Raw genomic sequence first — 18,900 nt, 5'->3', positions numbered from 1 at the left:
CTGCCATTGGCTATCTACAGTGGGATGTCTCTCCAGGACTACATTGCTTCTGACGTGAAAGATCTCCCATCTATTAAACCATGAATGTCTCTGTCCCTGATTCCAGGCTCTGTTCTTAGCCCTGAGGTTGAGCAAGTACAGGGCTTGCAGGTGTGAGAGGTGCAGCCCAACACATTCTGCAGGGCAGTTTGCTTGCCAGATTTGATGATTCATTTGTAGGTGTTTCCTAGGATCAGGCACACTTGCCAGGCACTCATGAGACCTTGGGGACACTGAAACAGTAATGTCAACACCCAGATCCTAGAGGAATTCCCGACAGGTGTTCCACTTGGGGGGAGAGGTAATGAGCATGGCCCAGTGCAACTGTGCTAGACATAATCAGCGAGCAGCTGCAGAAGGGAGAGAGGGACATTCAATCACTTCATGAGGCCATCGTTCTCACCACTGCCTCTGAAATATCCAGGGAAGGAAGGGACAAAATGCCCTTAGAAGGTAAATGGCCTGTACACTGAAAACTACAAACCACTGCTGAAAGTATTTAACAAGGAAAAAATAATTGAAATGGCATATCATATTCATAGACTGGAGATTTCTTATTGTTGACATTTCTACACTACCCAAAGGTAATTATAAATTCATTGTAATACATATCAAAATCCCAATGTCATTTTCAAAGAAATAGAAAAAAAAAGATCCTAAAATATATATGGAAACACTAAGGAGTCCAAACAGACAAAACAATCCTGAGAACAAAGAACATAGATGGAGGCTTCTCACTTCCTCTCTTCAAAACACACTACAAAGCCACAGGAATCAAAACTGTATGGTACTGACATAGAAACAGATACATAGGCCTAAAGACCAGAATAAATAAATCCCAAGAAAACTCATAGATACAGGGCCAAATGAAATTCACCAAGCTTCTAAGACAACAAATAGGGAAAGTATAGTTTTTTCAACAGTCAATAGGATGAAAATATAACTTACAGAAAGATTACAAACATATATCAGAAAAGGAGCTAATGTCCAAAACATCTAAGAAAAACACTACAACTCAAATGCAAAATACATTAAAAAATTAAAAAGGGTAAATAAATGGGTTAAGAAATGTGCAAAGACTTAAATAAGACATTTCCTGAAAAAGACATACAAATGAGTAACAAATATAGGAAAAGGTTCTCAACCTCACTAATCATCAGGGCAATGCAAATGAACACCTCACACCTGTTAGGCTGTGTATTATAAAGAAAAAAATTAACAGTTTAAGGCCAAGATGTGGGGAATTGGAAACTTTGTACACAGCTGGTGGTAATGTAAAATGGTGCAGCTCTTGTGAAAAAGAGTATGGGTGTTCCTTATAAAATTATAAACAGAAATATCATATGATTCAGCAATCACAGTTCTGGGTATATATCCAAAGGAAGTTAAATCAGTATCACAATGAGATGAACTTAGGTTCATTGCAGCATTCTCCACAATAGCCTAGATATGCAACCAACTTCACAAAAAAAGTAAGTGTCCTGTGACTGAGCTAACCTTAGGTACTTCAAAACAACTCCGTAAGTCTCTTAGCCCCTTAGAGAGGATGAAAGCAATATTAGAGTTAAAAGTAGCTTGAACCAATTCCCTTAGTCTGGAATACTGAAACAAAAGTTCTACAGCAGGGGAAGCCTCCTAAACACACAGCACGTGCCAGGGTTTACCCCAGCCTTGGAAGAACTGGGAAGGATAAGCCCAAGGAAGGCCTGAGGAAAGGTCCGAGGGAAGGCAGGACTGGAGTGTGGGGAGCAGGGGCAGGGCTGTCCGGATGGAGCAGTGGGTTGTAAGAAGAGCAGTGACCCTGGGTCCTGCCGCCCTGAGTCTCTGTCCTGGGCCTGGTGAATTCCAGGAGACCAGGTTAGCAGGGCTGTGACAGCCAGTGTGTGAAGCGAGCCCATCAGACCCTTCACACAGTCCTCTAGAATTCTTGCCGGCCATGAAGGGTCTTTAGGGGCAGTTGGACGTGGAGCCCTCTCAATTGGAAACCTCTCAGCACATCAGCCTTGGGAGGTGCTGAGGCTGAAATGAGGAGACTGAGCACATGCAGTGATCCAAAAGAATGTGTTCTGAGACTCATCCATCTCTGGGAGCGCGCTTTCCATGAGGAATAAACAGTGAGGACAAAAGTAACATTAAGCTACAAGTCCTGAAAGTGTAGAGGGAGAGAGTTCAAGTCTCATCCACCACCTGACACTCACTATAAGAACTTGTTCTCCAGTGTCAAGTGACTATGGGAGTTTTGTTCCCACTAGGATATGGCCATCATACGTGAATGTAAAAATGAAATCAAAACCTTGGTGCAAAATACCCTCCAGGTATCAAACAGAAACGAACCTTTCATTTTTGGCAGTGAAAAAGCAATGAAAGAGTAGTCTTGTGAGAAAGAAAATTTCTGAATGGCAAAGCAAGAAAAGATGACTATAAGCACAGTACAGTCAAAAGACATGGACACAATAACTCTATTATATCATTAAAATTTGGAAAGAACAAATCAGAATTCTACACATATTTCCTTCTTCTTCCTGATTTCATGTTCACCTTCCTTCATTTCTAAAGAACCGGGTGGAATCAAAGTGTTCTAGGAATTGTGTCCCTTTAGATCCTACCTGAGAGTTGTTCCCTATGTGAATCGTCCTCAGCATCACTGCTATCTATGCTCTCCACCATGCATTTTGTACAAACACAACTATGAGCCTAAAGTTATCATACAAGTTGACCCACCCATTTCTCCTACTCGACTTGCTGGCTCACACAGCATCACCCTGGTCTTCCCTCCAGGTTCTCAGACCTCCCCTGTGCTCTGTGCAGACAGAGTCCTTCAATAAGATATTGATCACAGTTGAAAATTTCAAATGAGGAAGAGATGCTGAGAAAATCACCTTCCAACCCCTCACTTCTATAGACCCATTTATAGCTTTCACCGTCAACTTTACCAACCTGAAATTCCAGATGTTACAGACACACTTGGAACATGGCTAGTGTGACCAAGCAATTGTGTGGTTTTTGCATTTTTTAATAGAATGATTTAATTATTTTTCGAACTAAATTAATTATAAATAGAGACATTTGGTTAGTGGCTACCACACTGGAAAGCTCAGCTCTAAGAAATCCAAAGATGAGATAGAGGCAACCAGCCACCCCTCCCCTGGCTGTTCCTTACGGCAGAAAATTTGATGGCCTGATCTGATCATTCGTATGTAGGTATATCTTGGGCTCTTGTACCCACGCCAGGCATTGGGAGAGTCCTTGTGGACACTGAAATAGTACAGTCAACACTCAGATCCAAGAGGAATTCCCAGCAAGGGGCCCACTTGTAGACAGAGGTGAAGGGCATGGCCCAGTACACCTGTATTAGACATAATCAGAGAGTAGGTGCAGAGGGGCGGGATGGATTTCACTCTCTCCATGAGTCCATCCTTCTCACCCCTGACTCTAGAGGACCTGAGGAAGGCAGTGGAAAAGGCCCCGTAGGAGGTGAAAAAATTGTATACTGAAAACTACAGGACATTGCGGAAAGAAATTAAAGAAGAGACAAGTAAAGGGAATGACATACCATGTTCATAGACTGGATTATTAAATACTATTGGCATTTCTATACTACATAAAGGGATGTACACATATATCACAACAACCCACAAAATTCCATGTCATTATTATAGAAGTGGACAGAATTCGAAAATACATATGGAACACCCCCAAGTAGATTAAACAATCTTGAGAGCAAAAAGCAATGATGGAGATTAACACTTCCTGAACTCAAAACACATAACAATGCCACAGTAGTCAAAATAGTCTGCTACTGGCATCAAGACAGTGAGATAGACCAATGAAATATAATAGAGAGACCCCAAATAAACGCACATATATATGGCCAACTGATCTTGGCCAAGGTTCTAAGATTACCAAGTGAAGAGAGGATAGTCCCTTCAACAATCAACAGAATGAAAAGGCAACATATAGGATGGGAGGAAATATGTGTAAACCTTGTATCTGCATAAGGGACCAATATCCAGAATATATAAGAAACTACTACAAGTCAATTTCAGAAAAACACGGGCAAATAATGGACTTTAAAAATGGGTAAAAAGCTTCACTAGACATTTGTCCATAAAGACATACAAGTGGTCAATCTACATATGAAAATTTGCTCGACATCGCTAAGCATCAGGGAAATGGAAATGAAGCCCCAAGGAGATATCACCGACACCTCTTAGAATGTGTATTATAAAAAGACAATTAGGGCCTCACGGTTGGCACAGTGGTTGAGAGTCCGCATGCCGAGGCAGGGGACACGTGTTTGTGCCCCGGTCTGGGAGGATCCCACATGCCGCTGAGCAGCTGGGCCCATGAGCCATGGCCGTTTAGCCTGTGCGTTTGGAGCCTGTGCTCCTCAACGGGAGAGCCCACAACAATGAGAAGCCCGTGTAATGCAAAAAAAAAAAAAAAAAAAAAAAAAGAAAATTAACGGATGCTGGCAAAGATGTGAAGAAGTGGAACTTCTGTACCCTATTTTGTAACCTGAAATAATGTAAAATGGTGTAGCCATTATGGAAAACAGAATGGAGGTCCCCCAAAAATTATTAAGAGAACTCTCATAAAATCCAGCAATCACTCATTTAGGTTTATATACAAAGGAGATAAAACAAGAATGTCCAAGAGATATCTACAATCTCATGTCCATTGCAGCATTATACACAATACACAACATAGGAAAACTGCCTAGTGTCCATGGGAAGATGAATTAATAAAGAAAATGTGGTGTATACATACAGTGGAATGTCATTCAGTCTTTGAAAAGGAAGGAAATCCTGCTATTTGCAGCAACACGGAAGAACTTGGAGGACATTTGTAAGAGTGAAATAAGCCAGTCACAGAAGGTCAAAAACTGAAAGAAAACTCCGAGAAGCAGAGAGTAGAAGGGATGTTCCAAGAGCTGGCAGGAGGTTGACATGGGAAGTCTCTGTTCAATGGTTAGAATGTGTTATTTGCAAAATGGAAAAGTTCTAGACACATGCTGTACAACAAGGTGCATGTAGTCAACAGGACTGCCTGGACATTTCAAAACTTGTAAAGACGTTGGATTTTATCGTATGTGTACTCTTATAACAATAAAATATACATATGTAAAATAAATACAAAGTGGAAAAAGGGGAAAAAAGAAGAAAAATAAGGAAAGGGAGTCAACAGAGTGAAAGAAGAAAGCAGGAAGGGTCTCGAATGTACACAGGTATCAGGAGATAATGGGAGAGAAGCTCCTCTCCCCAGGCTTTAAAGAAGACATCTCTCCAGAGTTCACTCCAGCAAGAGGGGGATGTCCTTTCTCTTCCCCATTCAACCAGAAGTGCCAATAGCATCCTAAGTGTGGCCCAGGCTGTGCTCAGGTGTACACTTTTCCTTGATGTCTAAACCAAGCACCCCTGACTCCCCATGGCTCAGGTGCCCTTCCTGTATCTCCTTCCACTTCTCTAAAGCATTTCCCTCTTCAAGTCCAGCCCGAGGCTCCAATCCTGTCCTCACACGTGGGGTCCACTGGGCGGGTCTCTGCGTTCTTAAGAGCCTCCCTGTGAGTAGCAGGCACTGAATCGCACACCAGGGTTCCCCTCAGCACCATCAGGAAACTACGACCTAGGGATTGAGGATTTCTAGAACAACTTTACTCATAGACAGTCTCTTGGGTAAACAAGTGACATTTTACAATCAAGCATTTTCAGTGTTTTCTTTGGTGGGGAAAATATTGACACATATAAGGCAATCATATTCTATTAAAGTATGTATTTCTCAAAGGACTCACTATCGAAAAAAAATTTTTAAGTATATCTTTCCATGTTTTAATTGACTTTACTCCCAGACTTGTTTGCTTGCAAAAGCCTTCAGAAAATACCAAGAACCTACTTCATCTGGCAGTTTGCACAGCAACATGAGTGGAGATGCTCTTGTCACACTGCTTGGTTTCTCTGTCCCACCTTGCAAAGCACAACCTCCTCTCCGCCCTCCTGGGAAGGGAGTCAGTGCCCACCCTGAGCTCAATCCCTGGGGTAGATCTCTTGGTTCTGTCTTCACTGTATGCAGTGTTTCTTGCCCAGCACACAGAAACAGGGCCGGCACAAGTGATGGAAGACAGACTTTCCACAGGAGAAAGACATTGCGTTTCCTTAGCACAGAATCCGATAGTGAATATTAGCCTCAAAGGAGAAAGGTGGAGTGAATTTCCTCCATCTACTCCTGGAGGCTCCTTCTTTCTCGGACTCCTCCAGAACTGGGTGTGGCATGTGGGGACAAGCATGGGCTCCCTACAAAATGAAGGAGGCCTACCTAAAACTAGGTGCTTCAGGTAAGGGGGGAGGACTCATCCCGAAGCTCTAATAGGAAAGAGTTAGAATGAGGGAAGTGGTAGAGAGTTGTATCATAACCATTCAGAATGCTATGAGACCCATTAAGAGATGAGATTTCTTATTAAATGAAGTTGTAATTGACCCAGTAGTAGGGATTGTGAAATACAGTTTTGTTCACTAAGAATCCAGTCATGGAGCAACTAAGCCCGTGCCCCACAACTACTAAGCCCGTGCTCTAGAGCCCGCAAGTCAAGGCCAAGATGTGGGGAATTGGAAACTTTGTACACTGCTGGTGGGAATGTAAAATGGTGCCGCTATTATGAAAAAGAGTATGGGGGTTCCTTTTAAAATTATAAACAGAAATATCATATGATTCAGCAATCACAGTTCTGGGTATATAGCCAAAGGAAATTAAATCAGTATCACAATGAGATGAACTTATGTTCATTACAGCATTCTCCACAATAGCCTAGATATGCAACCAACTTCACAAAACAAGTAAGGGTCCTGTGCCTGAGCTAACATTAGGTACATCAAAACTACTCCGTAAGTCTCTTAGCTCCTTAGAGAGGATGAAAGCAGTGTTAGAGTTAAAAGTAACTTTTCCCTATTCCCTTAGCCTGGAATACTGACACAATATTCTACAGCAGAGGAAGCCTCATAAACACACAGCAACTGCCAGGGTTTACACCAGTCTTAGAAGAACTGGGAAGGATAAGACCAACGCAGGCCTGAGGAAAGGTCAGAGGGTAGGCAGGACTGGAGTGTGGGGAGCAGGGGCAGGTCTGTCCGGATGGAGCAGTGGGTTGTAAGAAGAGCAGTGACCCTGGGCCCTGCTGCCATGAGTCTCTGTCCTGGGCCTGGTGAATTCCAGGAGACCAGGTTAGCAGGGCTGTGAGAACCAGTGTGTGAAGTGAGCCCAGCAGCCTCTTCACACAGTCCTCTAAAATTCCTGCCGGCCATGAAGGGTCTTAAGGGGCAGCTGGACGTGGACCCCTCTCAAATGGAAGCACCTTCAGCACATCAGCCTTGGGAGGTGCTGAGGCTGAAATGAGGAGACTGAGCACATGCAGTGGCCCCAAAGCATGTGTTCTGTGACTCATCCATCTCTGGGAGCGCATTTTCCATGAGGATTAAACAGTGAGGACAAAAGTAACATTAAGCTACAAGTCCTGAAAGTGTAGAGGGAGAGAGTTCAAGTCTCATCCACCACCTGATACTCAGTATAAGAACTTGTTCTCCAGTGTCAAGTGACTATGAGAGTTTTGTTCCCACTAGGATATGGCCATCATACGCGAATGTAAAAAGGAAACCAAAATCCCTGGTGCAAAATACCCTCCAGGTACCAAACAGAAACGAACCTTTCATCTTTGGCAGAGAAAAATCAATGAAAGAGTAGTCTTGTGAGAAAGAAAATTTCTGAATGGCAAAGCAAGAAAAGATGACTATAAGCACAGTACAGTCAAAGGACATGGACACAATAACTCTATTATATCATTAAAACTTGGAAAGAGCAAATCAGAATTCTACACATATTTCCTTCTTCTTCCTGTTTGCATATTCACCTTCCTTAGTTTCTAAAGAACCGGGTGGAACCCAAGTGTTCTAGGAGTTGTCTCGCTTTAGATCCTACCTGAGAGTTGTTCGCTATCAGAATCGTCATCAGCATCACTGCTATATATGCTCTCCATGATCCATTCTGTACAAACACAACATGAGCATAAAGTTATTATACAAGTTGACCCACCCATTTCTCCTACTCGTCTTGCTGGCTCACAGAGCATCCCCCTGGTCTTCCCTCCAGGTTCTCAGACCTCCCCTGTGCTCTGTGCAGACAGAGTCCTTCAATAAGATATTGATCACAGTTGAAAATTTCAAATGAGGAGGAGGTGCTGAGAAAATCACCTTTCAACCCCTTACTTCTATAGACCCATTTACAGCTTTCACCGTCAACCTTACCAACCTGAAATTCCAGATGTTATAGACACACTTCAAACATGGCTAGTGTGACCAAGCAATTGTGTGGTTTTTGCATTTTTTAATAGAATGAGTTAAGTCTTGTTTGAACTAAATTAATTATAAATAGACACATTTGGTTAGTGGCTACCACACTGGAAACTCAGTTCTAAGAAATCCAAAGATGAGAAAGAGGCAACCAGCCACCATTCCAATGGTTGTTATTTACTGCAGAAAATTTGATGGCCTGATCTGATCATTCATATGTAGGTATATCTTGGGCTCTTGGACCCAAGCCAGACATTGGGAGAGTCCTTGTGGACACTGAAATAGTACAGTCAACACTCAGATCCAAGAGGAATTCCCAGCAAGGGGCCCACTTGTAGACAGAGGCGAAGGGCATGGCCCAGTACACCTGTATTACACATAATCAGAGAGTAGGTGCAGGGGGAGGGAGGGATTTCAATCTCTCTATGAGTCCATCCTTCTCAATCCTGACTCTATAAGACCTGAGAAAGGCAGTGAAAAACACCCCGTAGGAGGTGAAAAATTTATATACTGAAAACTACAGGACATTGCTGAAAAAAATTAAAGAAGAGACAAGTAATTGGAATGACATACCATGTTCATAGACTGGATTATTAAATACTGTTGGCATTTCTATTCTACATAAAGTGATGTACACATATATCGCAACAACCCACAAAATTCAATGTCATTATTATAGAAGTGGACAGAATCCTAAAATACATATGGAACCCCCACAAGTAGATAAAACAATCTTGAGAGCAAAGAGCAATGATGGAGATTAACACTTCCTGAACTCAAAACACATAACAATGCCACAGTAGTCAAAATAGTCTGCGACTGGCATCAAGACAGTGAGATAGACCAATGAAATATAATAGAGAGACCTCAAATAAACGCACATATATATGGCCAACTGATCTTGGCCAAGGTTCTAAGATTACCAAGTGAAGACAGGATAGTCGCTTCAACAATCAACAGCATGAAAAGGCAACCTATAGGATGGGAGGAAATATGTGTAAACCTTGTATCTGAATGAGAGACCAATATCCAGAATATATAAGAGACTACTACAAGTCAATTTCAGAAAAACAGCAGGCAAATAACTGAGTTTAAAAATGGGTAAAAATCTTCACTAGACATTTCTCCATAAAGACATACAAGTGGTCAATCTACATATGAAAATTTGCTCAACCTCGCTAAGCATCAGGGAACTGGAAATCAAGCCACAGGGAGATATTACTCACACCTGTTAGGATGTGTATTATAAAAAGACAAATAGATCTTCCGTGGTGGCACAGTGGTTGAGAGTCCGCCTGCCGAGGCAGGGGACACATGTTCATTCCCCGGTCTGGGAGGATGCCACATGCCGCTGAGCGGCTGGGCCCATGTCCCATGGCTGCTGAGCCTGTGCATTTGGAGCCTGTGCTCTGCAACGGGAGAGCCCACAACAATGAGAGACACGTGTGCTGCAAAAAAAATAAATAAATAAATAAGAAAGAAAGAAAATTAATGGATGCTGGCAAAGATGTGAAGAAGTGGAACTCCTGTACCCTGTTTTGTACCCTGGAGTAATGTAAAATGGTGTAGCCATTATGGAAAACAGAATGGAGGTCCCTGAAAAATTATTAAGAGAACTATCATAAAATCCTGCAGTCACTCATTTAGGTTTATATACAAAGGAGATAAAACAATAATGTCCAAGAGATATCTACAATCTCATGTCTATTGCAGCATTATACACAATACACAACATAGGAAAACTGCCTAGTGTCCATGGGAAGATGAATTAATAAAGAAAATGTGGTGTATACATACAGTGGAAAGTCACTCAGACTTTGAAAAAGAAGGAAATCCTGCCATTTGCAGCAACACGAAAGAAATTAGAGGACATTTCTAAGAGTGAAATAAGCCAGTCACAGAAGGTCAAAAACTGAAAGAAAACTCCGAGAAGCAGAGAGCAGAAGGGGGGTTCCAAGAGCTGGCAGGAGGTTGACATGGGAAGTCTCTGTTCAATGGTTAGAATGTGTTATTTCAAATTGGAACAGTTCTAGATACATGCTGTAAAACAAGGTGCATGTAGTCAACAGGACTGCCTGGACATTTCAAAACTTGTTAAGACGTTGGATTTCATCGTATAAGTATTTTTACAACAATAAAATACACATATGTAAAATAAATACAATGTGGAAAAAGGGGAAAAAAGAAGAAAAATAAGGAAAGGGAGTCGACAGAGGGAAAGAAAAAAGCAGGAAGGGTCTCGAATGTACACAGGTATCAGGAGATAATGGGAGAGAAGCTCCTCTCCCCAGGCTTTAAAGAAGACATCTCTCCAGAGTTCACTCCAGCAAGAGGGGGATGTCCTTTCTCTTCCCCATTCAACCAGAAGTGCCAACAGCATCCTAAGTGTGGCCCAGGCTGTGCTCAGGTGTACACTTTTCCTTGATCTCTAAACCAACCACACCTGATTCCCCATGGCTCAGGTGCCCTTCCTGTATCTCCTTCCACTTCTCTAAAGCATTTCCCCCTTCAAGTCCAGCCCGAGGCGCCAATCCTGTCCTCACACGTGGGGTCCACTGGGCGGGTCTCTGAGTTCTTAAGAGCCTCCCTGTGAGTAGCAGGCACTGAATCGCACACCAGGGTTCCCCTCAGCACCATCAGCAAACTACGACCTAGGGACTGAGGATTTCTAGAACAACTTTACTCATAGACAGTCTCTTTGTTAAACAAGTGACATTTTACAATGAAGCATTTTCAGTTTTTTCTTTGGTGGGGAAAATATTGACACATATAAGGCAATCATATTCTATTAATGTATGTATTTCTCAAAGGACTCACTATCGCAAAAAATTTTTTAAGTATAACTTTCCATGTTTTAATTGACTTTACTCCCAGACTTGTTTGCTTGCAAAGGCCATCAGAAAATACCACAACCTATATCATCTGGCAGTTTGCACAGCAACATGAGTGGAGATGCTCTTGTCACACTGCTTGGTTTCTCTGTCCCACCTTCTAAAGCACAATCTCCTGTCCGCCCTCCTGGGAAAGGAGCCAGTGCCCACCCTGAGCTCAATCCCTGGGGTAGATCTCTTGGTTCTGTCTTCACTGTATGCAGTGTTTCTTGCCCAGCACACAGAAACAGGGCCGGCACAAGTGATGGAAGACAGACTTTCCACAGGAGAAGGACATTGCGTTTCCTTAGCACAGAATCTGATAGTGAATATTAGCCTCAAAGGAGAAAGGTGGAGTGAATTTCCTCCATCTACTCCTGGAGGCTCCTTCTTTCTCGGACTCCTCCAGAACTGGGTGTGGCATGTGGGTAGAAGCATGGGCTCCTTGCAAAAGGAAGGAGGCCTGCATAGCACTAGGTGCTTCAGGTAAGGGGGGAGGACTCATCGGGAGGCTCTAATAGGAAACAGTTAGAATGAGGGAAGTGGTAGAGAGATGTATCATAACCATTCAGAATGCTATGAGACGTACTAAGAGATGAGATTTCTTATTAAATGAAGTTGTAATTGACCCAGTAGTAGGGATGATGAAACCCAGTTTTGTTCACTAAGAATCCAGCCATGGAGCAACTAAACCCGTGCACCACAACTACTAAGCCTGTGCTCTAGAGCCTGAAAGTCACAACTACTGAGCCCACGTGCCACAACAATTGAAGCCCATGCACCTAGAGCCCGTGGTCTGGAACAACAGTAGACACCGAAATGAGAAGCCCGCGCAGTGCAACGAAGTCCCAACACAGCCAAAAGAAAAAAAAAAAATAATCCAGTAAACATTTGCCTGGGTTGTGATAGGATTTGTTTTCCTGGTTAAATGAGGCTCAATTGGTATAAAATCAATGCAGACCCTGAAAGTGTACAGTTTATTTACTTTTATATCCATACCCATTCATGATGCACTGTTGATGGGAATATATTTTAGAAAGTTGGCACCAGTCACAGTGATGTTTAGGGGAACATGAATCAAGGGAAAGACAACACAAAATGTTCACATACACACACAGAATCATCCCACTCATTTCACATACAGACACACCCAGTCTCATGCACACAAACCTACACCACCTAACCGTAATACAGACTCTTCCTGGGACTATAGTAATTGGTCACATTACCTGTAAATCACTTTCTGTCACCAGGGCCCCTACTCTCATTCCCAGCACAAATTTGGAATCAGTTTGCCCTCTACACTAAAACCAGCAAGAATGTCCCACTTTCTCATCTTCAAAGTTCTTCCTCCCCAAGTGACTGATTCCAGAATACATACTGTTTACACGTTCTGTGAAGGCCACCTGCAATTACAGAAGAGAAAACACTATGAGGATAAGATCACAGAGATGCTCAGGTCTTTTGTTCATTTGCTGACAGTAGAAAACCTCATAAGAAACAGTGGTCCAGGGAACCCAGCAAGGGTTATCAGAGCAAACCTACTCAGGCTGAAAGGCAAGAACTTTGCTGGGAGGATGGAACTTCCAAGTCCATTTAGGTTGGAAATTACAGAATTCTTTGCCTAGAGGAAAAATCGCTGCAGGAGAGAGAGCTCCATACTCTACAGGCTGTAATGGATGCTATCAATTTTAATGTCCTGAGGAATCAGGAACCAAGGGTTGGTAATAGACTCTCACTCCACATTCTCCCAACCAAGGTAATTGTATGTATCTGGAAGGAATACCCTCAAATATTCATAACTTAAATCTATTGAAAGAGAAATAAAGCAATATTTCTATCTCAGACCAGAAAAAATCCAGCTTACCTTGATGATCCACGGAGGCTTTTCTTCTGTCCTATCACGGTGCAGGTCAACCGCCACATCCTCTGGGAGAGCTGGAGGGACATAGAGTAACTGTCAGGACACTGGTGATGCTGCTCAGGAATTACTCAGGGGCTTTCTTCTCGATGAGGACATGGGGTGGTGTGTATGGATGTGGGAGGATAGTAAGTGTCGGCTGAGCTGGTGTTGGCCCATCCTCTTTGGGGGATGAAGGAAGGCAAAGGACAAGAGGAAGGAAATGAAAACAGAGCTTTGACTTTGTAGCTAAGGGGAGCCTAATCAGAAGGGAAGGGTCGATCTAAAAAATGGTAAACACTAAATTGCATGCTCTGTGTCAATGACACAGACCCATGACCCATGCTTTGAGCTTCTGCTAAATTGCCACTGTCTCTTGATTCTTCACAGATCACTCTTTACCCAGCATCCACAATTCCAGCTACTGCATTTATCATGTCTTCTGTTGTATAATATTTTATACTTGATTAACAGCAACCTCTATTAAAGGACTGAATTCAGTCCTAGACAAAATATGCTATATTTATTCACTAATCACTTGTCTTAAAGAAAATCAAATACACAAGATTTGACAAAACTGAAATCCTACCATTTAGATACAGCCACTATCAATCGTATCATATTTTTCTCCCAGTCTTTGTTTTCTATACAATGTATGTATGCCCACTGAGTCAGGGGCTGTCCATACTCTAGGGAGCTGTTCCATAAGTGGGACACTTCGTTATGAAGAGGGAGCCTGAACTGAGCACAGCCTGTCTCTAAGCCAGCTGTGCAGGAGAAGTGTACAGGCTAACAGTCAGGGTCCACTTTGAGTCCTTGGGTGTGGGCTACAGGAATTGACCAATGCTATGGCTTATGGTAATGTTATCCAATACAATAAAATAGCTCCTTGATTCTTATTTGCTTTTGGCCTTGTTTAAGCAATGACACCAGCACTGACAGATATGACCTGTACTGTATACATGGGGTCTCACACCTCTCAGAATCTGGGAGCTTACCAGAATTCAGGTCTTGAGGTGAATTTCACATTAATGACTGTGCCAAAGTCAACTGATAAGCCCACCCATAGCTGCCCTGGATTCTGTGATCATTAAGGCCACCTGATGGGCAAGGTCTGGACCTTTGGAGATGCTAGGACTTCCAGCCAAGGATACGAATGCAGGGACTCCCTTGCTCCATGACTGAGGATCCCTTGGCTGAGTGGTAAGTGCAGGTCAGGGATCCGGAGCATCCATATTGGGACCCACACCTGTGTTCTCAGTTTGGCTTTTCCACATAGGAGGTCAAGAGCTGAGAACATTTATCTCTGCACCATCTCCTTCTGAGGAAAAGGAATATTAACCAAATCTGGGCAACAGCTGTGTTGAGGGAAGAACAAGGTAGTGTTCAGGCAGTGTGCAGTGGTGATGAGCTTTGTTGACAGGTGAATTGTGCTGTGTAAGAGGGAAATATCTCCTCAGGAGATATAAATGTAAAATGATGCCGCTATTATGAAAAAGAGTATGGTGGTTCCTTATAAAATTATAAACAGAAATATCATATGATTCAGCAATCACAGTACTGGGTTTATATCCAAAGGAAATTAAATCAGTATCACAATGAGATGAACTTAGGTTCATTGCAGCATTCTCCACAATAGCCTAGATATGCAACCAAATTCACAAAACAAGTAAGGGTCCAGTGCCTGAGCTAACCTTAGGTACTTCAAAACAACTCCATAAGTCTCTTAGCCCCTTAGAGAGGATGAAAGCAATATTAGAGTTAAAAGTAACTTGAACCAATTCCCTTAGTCTGGAATACTGAAACAAAAGTTCTACAGCAGGGGAAGCCTCCAAAACACACAGCACGTGTCAGGGTTTACCCCAGCCTTGGAAGAACTGGGAAGGATAAGCCCAAGGAAGGCCTGAGGAAAGGTCCGAGGGTAGGCAGGACTGGGGTGTGGGGAGCCGGGGCAGGGCTGTCCGGATGAAGCAGTGGGTTGTAAGAAGAGCAGTGACACTGGGTCCTGCTGCCCTGAGTCTCTGTCCTGGGCCTGGTGAATTCCAGGAGACCAGGTTAGCAGGGCTGTGAGAGCCAGTGTGTGAAACGAGCCCAACAACCCCTTCACACAGTCCTCTACAATTCCTGCCGGCCATGAAGGGTCTTTAGAGGCAGTTGCACGTGGAGCCCTCTCAATTGGAAGCAACTCAGCACATCAGCCTTGGGAGGTGCTGAGGCTGAAATGAGGAGACTGAGCACATGCAGTGGCTCCAAAGCATGTGTCCTCTGACTCATCCACCTCTGGGAGCGCCCTTTCCATGAGGAATAAACAGTGAGGACAAAAGTAAGGTGAAGCTACAAGTCCTGAAAGTGTAGAGGGAGAGAGTTCAAGTCTCATCCACCACCTGACACTCACTATAAGAACTTGTTCTCCAGTGTCAAGTGACTATGACAGTTTTGTTCCCACTAGGATATGGCCATCATACGTGAATGTAAAACTGAAACCAAAATCCTGGTGCAAAATACCCTTCAGGTACCAAACAGAAACGAACCTTTCATTTTTGGCAGTGAAAAAGCAATGAAAGAGTAGTCTTGTGAGAAAGAAAATTTCTGAATGGCAAAGCAAGAAAAGATGACTATAAGCACAGTACAGTCAAAGGACATGGACACCATAACTCTATTATATCATTAAAATTTGGAAAGAACAAATCAGAATTCTACACATATTTCCTTCTTCTTCCTGATTTCATATTCACCTTCCTTCGTTTCTAAAGAACCGGGTGGAACCAAAGTGTTCTAGGAATTGCCTCGTTTTAGATCCTAACTGAGAGTTGTTCCCTACGTGAATCGTCATCAGCATCACTGCTATGTATGCTCTCTACCATGCATTTTGTACAAACACAACCATGAGCATAAATTTATTATACAAGTTGACCCACCCATTGCTCCTACTCGACTTGCTGGCTCACAGAGCATCACCCTGGTCTTCCCTGCAGCTTCTCAGACCTCCCCTGTGCTCTGTGCAGACAGAGTCCTTCAATAAGATATTGATCACAGTTGAAAATTTCAAATGAGGGAGAGATGCTGAGAAAATCACCTTCCGACCCCTCACTTCTATAGACCCATTTATAGCTTTCACCGTCAACTTTACCAACCTGAAATTCCAGATGTTACAGACACACTTGAAACATGGCTAGTGTGACCAAGCAATTGTGTGGTTTTTGTGCTTTTTAATAGAATGATTTAATTATTGTTTGAACTAAATTAATTATAAATAGACACATTTGGTTAGTGGCTACCACACTAGAAAGCTCAGGTGTAAGAAATCCAAAGATGAGAAAGAGGCAACCAGCCACCCCTCCCCTGGCTGTTCCTTACTGCAGAAAATTTGATGGCCTGATCTGATGATTCGTATGTAGGTATATCTTGGGCTCTTGTACCCACGCCAGGCATTGGGAGAGTCCTTGTGGACACTGAAATAGTACAGTCAACACTCAGATCCAAGAGGAATTCCCAGCAAGGGGCTCAATTGTAGACAGAGGTGAAGGGCATGGCCCAGTACACCTGTATTAGACATAATCAGAGAGTAGGTGCAGAGGGGAGGGATGGATGTCACTCTCTCCATGAGTCCATCCTTCTCAGCCCTGACTCTAGAAGACCTGAGGAAGGGAGTGGAAAAGGCCCCGTAGGAGGTGAAAAATTTGTATACTGAAAACTACAGGACATTGCGGAAAGAAATTAAAGAAGAGACAAGGAATTGGAATGACATACCATGTACATAGACTGGATTATTAATTACTGTTGGCATTTCTATACTACATAAATGGATGTACACATATATTGCAACAACCCACAAAATTCCATGTCATTATTATAGAAGTGGACAGAATTCTAAAATACATATGGAATACCCCCAAGTAGATAAAACAATCTTGAGAGCAAAGAGCAATGATGGAGATTAACACTTCCTGAACTCAAAACACATAACAATGCCACAGTAGTCAAAACAGTCTGCTACTGGCATCAAGACAGTGAGATAGACCAATGAAATATAATAGAGACCCCAAATAAACGCACATATATATGGCCAACTAATATGTGCCAAGGTTCTAAGATTACCAAGTGAAGAGAGGATAGTCTCTTCAACAATCAACAGAATGAAAAGGCAACTTATAGGATGGGAGGAAATATGTGTAAACCTTGTATATGAATAAGGGACCAATATCCAGAATATATAAGAAACTACTACAAGTCAATTTCCAAAAAAGACGGGCAAATAACTGAGTTTCAAAATGGGTAAAAAGCTTCACTAGACATTTCTCCATAAAGACATACAAGTGGTCAATCTACATATGAAAATTTGCTCAGCATCGCTAAGCATCAGGGAAATGGAAATGAAACCACAAGGAGATATCACTCACACCTCTTAGGATGTGAATTATAAAAAGACAGTTAGGGCCTTCCGTTTGGCACAGTGGTTGAGAGTCTGCGTGCCTATGCAGGGGAGACGTGTTTGTGCCCCGGTCTGGGAGGATCCCACATGCCACTGAGCGGCTGGGCCCGTGAGCCATGGCTGCTTAGCCTGTGCGTTTGGAGCCTGTGCTCCACAACAGGAGAGCCCACAACAATGAGAGGCCAGTGTGCTGCAAAAAAAAAAAAAAAAAAAAGAAAAGAAAAGAAAAGAAAAGAAAATTAATGGATGCTGGCAAAGATGTGAAGAAGTGGAACTTCTGTACCCTGTAGTAATGTAAAATGGTGTAGCCATTATGGAAAACAGAATGGAGGTCCCCCAAAAATTATTAAGAGAACTATCATAAAATCCAGCAATCACTCATTTAGGTTTATATACAAAGGAGATAAAACAAGAATGTCCAAGAGATATCTACAATCTCATGTCCATTGCAGCATTATACACAATACACAACATAGGAAAACTGCCTAGTGTCCATGGGAAGATGAATTAATAAAGAAAATGTGGTGTATACATACAGTGGAATGTCATTCAGTCTTTGAAAAGGAAGGAAATCCTGCTATTTGCAGCAACACGGAAGAACTTGGAGGACATTTGTAAGAGTGAAATAAGCCAGTCACAGAAGGTCAAAAACTGAAAGAAAACTCCGAGAAGCAGAGAGTAGAAGGGATGTTCCAAGAGCTGGCAGGAGGTTGACATGGGAAGTCTCTGTTCAATGGTTAGAATGTGTTATTTGCAAAATGGAAAAGTTCTAGACACATGCTGTACAACAAGGTGCATGTAGTCAACAGGACTGCCTGGACATTTCAAAACTTGTAAAGACGTTGGATTTTATCGTATGTGTACTCTTATAACAATAAAATATACATATGTAAAATAAATACAAAGTGGAAAAAGGGGAAAAAAGAAGAAAAATAAGGAAAGGGAGTCAACAGAGTGAAAGAAGAAAGCAGGAAGGGTCTCGAATGTACACAGGTATCAGGAGATAATGGGAGAGAAGCTCCTCTCCCCAGGCTTTAAAGAAGACATCTCTCCAGAGTTCACTCCAGCAAGAGGGGGATGTCCTTTCTCTTCCCCATTCAACCAGAAGTGCCAATAGCATCCTAAGTGTGGCCCAGGCTGTGCTCAGGTGTACACTTTTCCTTGATGTCTAAACCAAGCACCCCTGACTCCCCATGGCTCAGGTGCCCTTCCTGTATCTCCTTCCACTTCTCTAAAGCATTTCCCTCTTCAAGTCCAGCCCGAGGCTCCAATCCTGTCCTCACACGTGGGGTCCACTGGGCGGGTCTCTGCGTTCTTAAGAGC

Source organism: Mesoplodon mirus, assembly GCF_964341445.2.
Source record: "Mesoplodon mirus genome assembly, chromosome: 3".
NCBI lineage: Eukaryota > Metazoa > Chordata > Mammalia > Artiodactyla > Ziphiidae > Mesoplodon > Mesoplodon mirus.
The sequence above is the reverse complement of the archived record's forward strand: the minus strand, read 5'-3'. Positions refer to the sequence as shown.